Here is a 3,747-nt window from a genome sequence, read left to right as displayed (position 1 = left end):
TGAAGCCCTGACTTAAGAATCTGTAGTTGAGAGTCCAAACATGTTGAATGTTTTTCAGTACACTTAACAGTCTCATTCAATAAAATAGTGTTTAACCAATATTTTCTGCTTCCAATCCTGAGAAATTGATAGCTTTGCAGAATGTGTGGCTCCTATTGCAACCCAAGAGTTTTCAAATAATCTTCATTCCTTGACACTCACGTAAATGTTCCAATCAAGACTAAATGTTCTAGTCACTATTATTGTTTCTAAGTTCTGGCACAACTTGCCTATAATCTCGAGTAGCAGGTGCCCCACTCCACACCCACCCTCAGAACATCTAGTACTTTCCTGATTGTCAGCCCCTAAGAAGGACAGTCTCCAGGGAATCCTGTCTTAGCATAAGGTTCCATTCTTTTGTTTCCAATAAATGCTGAAACATAAGACAATTATGCTCTTTAATTTAGTTTGAGTATCAGTTCAGTTCAGTTCAGTTCAGTCGCTCAGTTGTGTCCGACTCTCCGCGACCCCATGAATCACAGCACGCCAGGCCTCCCTGTCCATCACCAACTCCCGGAGTACACTCAAACTCATGTCCACAGAGTCGGTGATGCCATCCAGCCATCTCATTCTCCGTCGTCCCCTTCTCCTCCCGCCCCCAACCTTTCCCAGCATCAGAGTCTTTTCCAGTGAGTCAACTCGTCTCATGAGGTGGCCAAAGTATTGGAGTTCCAATTATTTTCCTCACCACCGAATTTCCTGAAGAATCTCTGGGTTACAATCTCTAACAACCTGGCATTATATCATATATACTTGGCTTCTACAGGAAATATCTAGTTTTGAAAGGGACATCCCACAAAGTTGCAAGACTAAATTCAGCACTTTTTAAACATGCCCTGACGTTGAAGTTGTATCCATGTCAGGTAAATGTCTATTCTCATTATATTAGTAATATTATGTAAATGTGATTGAGGATATTTTCTAGTATTATATTTATTCTTAAATTAGGCTGTTCATCAAAATCACATTACATTTAAAAAATATGAATTCTTGATGAATAAGTGATCTGGAACATAGAATAGTGGAAACCAACCAATCAGGACAGCAGACAGAAAAGCAAATTAAAAAAAAAAAAATGAAAGCAATATACAAGACATTTTGGATATTATAAAGCATCCCAATTGATACGTAATAGTGATCCCAGAAGGAGAAGAAAGAGAAAAGGGGATAAAAAAGGTATTTGAAGAACTTATGGCTGAAAATTTACCAAACCAAAAACTGGAAACAGATATCCAGGTACAGGAATCACAGAGGACCCCAAACAAAAGAACTGAAACAGACCTATATCTAGACATATTATAATTAAAATGGCAAAAGTTAAAGAGAAGTTTCTAGAGGCAGCAACCGAAAAACAGAATTAATTACAAGAGAGCTTCCATAAGACTATAAGCTGATTTCAAAATAAAAATAGAGATTGCAGGCCAGCAGGGAGTGGCAAGATATATTCAAAGTCCTGAATCTGCAACTTATATACTCTATCCAGAAAGATGATCATTTAGAACAGAAAGAGAAATAAAGAATTTTTCAGATAAGCAAAAAGTAAAAGAACACAGCAATACTGAATCTACCATAAAAAAAAATATTGAAGGGTCTTCTCTAAATAGAAAAGAAGCAAGAATCTGTAGAAAAATCACAACTGAAAAGTAAGAGAGTTCAATACACCAGCATATGGATTTAAAAATATATTTTTGTGAAAGTGATAGCCATAATGAACAGCAAAAGGATAAAATTAAAGATGTAAAATTATTAAAAATTTATACAGTGTGAGGGAGCAGAGTAAGAAATATCATATATTAACACATATAAATAGAATCTAGAAAATGGTACTGATGAACAACAGCAGGGGAAGGTGAGGGTAGGGTGAATATAGAAAGTAGCACTGAAACATACACATTAGAGTATGTAAAAGAGATAGCCAGTGGGGAGTTGCTGTATAACACAGGGAGCTCATTATGGTACTCTGTGACAGCATAGAAGGGTGGCATGGAATTGGGGTGGGGTGGGAGGTTCAAGAGGGAGTGAACATATGTATACTTATGGCTGATTCACATTGTTGTATGGCAGAACACAATATTGTAAGACAATTAAGCTCCAATTAAAAATACATTTTTTTTAAAAAGTAAAAAAAAAAAAATGTTTTGAGATTGTATGACTCGCCAGTCTAAAGCAAGTAGATATAATAATGGGATAATATACTTGAAAAACAAGGAAATCACAAATCAAAATCATACTAAGTATTCACAGAAAAAAGAAAAAAATGTATCATACAAAATAAAATCAAACCATAAAAGGAAAAAGAACAAAGAAAAAATACAAAATCAACTGGAAAACAAGGTTTAAAATGACAATAAATACATTTGTATCAAAAATTATCTTAAGGGTCAAAGGAGTAAATGCTCCAATCAAAAGACACAGAGTGGTAGATTGGTTAAATAAAACAAGAACTTACAATATGTTGCCTAGAAGAGATCCACTTTAGGGTGAAGGACATAGGAAAGTCTGTTCAGTTCAGTTCAGTTCAGTGTTTGCAAACCCATGGACTTTAGCACCCCAGTCCTCCCTGTCCATCACCAGCTCCTGGAGGTGAAGGGATAGAAAAAGATATTTCACACAAATGAATATGACTAGAAAGTGGGAGTAGCAATACTTACATTAGACAAAATGGGCTTTAAAACAAAGGTCATAAAGAAAGATAAGGTACACTATATAGTGATAAAAGAATCAATGCAAAAAGAGGATATTACACTCATTAACACATATGCATGTAATGTATTAATATGGACACCTAAATATTGAGTTGGTTCCATAACATCTTATGGAAGTACCCAAATGAGCTTTTTGGCCAACGCAATACATAAAACAAACACTAACAGACATAAAGGGAGAAATTGACGCAAGAGTAGGAGACTTCAATACACCAGTCACATCAAGGGACAAATCATCCAGACAGATCCTAAATGATACAGCAGTTCAGTTCAGTCACTCAGTCATGTCTGACTCTTTGCAACCCCATGAACTGCAGCACACCAGGCCTCCCTGTCCATCACCAGCTCCCAGAGCTTACTCTGACACAGAGTAGGAGACTTTAACACGCCAGTCACATCAAGGGACAGATCATCCAGGCCTCCCTGTCTATCACCAACTACTGGAGTTTACCCGAACTCATGTCCATTTAGTCGGTGATGCCATCCAACCATCTCATCCTCTGTCGTCTCCTTCTCCTCCCACCTTCAATTTTTCCCAGCATCAGGGTCTCTTCAAATGAGTCAGTTCTCCCCATCAGGTGGGGAAAGTATTGGAGTTTCAGCTTCAGCATCAGTCCTTCCGATGAATATTCAGCACTGATTTCCTTTAGGATGGACTGGTTGGATCTCCTTGCAGTCCAAGAGACTTTCAAGAGTCTCCTCCAACACCACAGTTCAGAGGCATCAATTCTTCAGTGCTCAGCCCTTTTTATTGTTCAGCTCTTACATCTGTACTTGACTACTGAGCCAACTGGGAAGCCCCATATTTTTCAGTTATAATTTCAACTTTGATTTATAAATCCCTCTAGAATCTCAAAATCAGCCCATCATATCTGCCTACAAACTGTTCTTACTCTATTACTGTTTTGATTTTACCATTCTCTTCTACTTAAATTTCAAGCTTCTTGTTATCCATAAATTACTCTTATTTCTAAACCTCTATATCCAATCAGATGTAAGCTCA

The sequence above is a fragment of the Moschus berezovskii genome, chromosome 16 (assembly GCF_049115385.1).
Source record: "Moschus berezovskii isolate FMDL1 chromosome 16, NW_MosBer_1.0, whole genome shotgun sequence".
NCBI lineage: Eukaryota > Metazoa > Chordata > Mammalia > Artiodactyla > Moschidae > Moschus > Moschus berezovskii.
Note: the sequence above shows the minus strand (reverse complement) of the source record.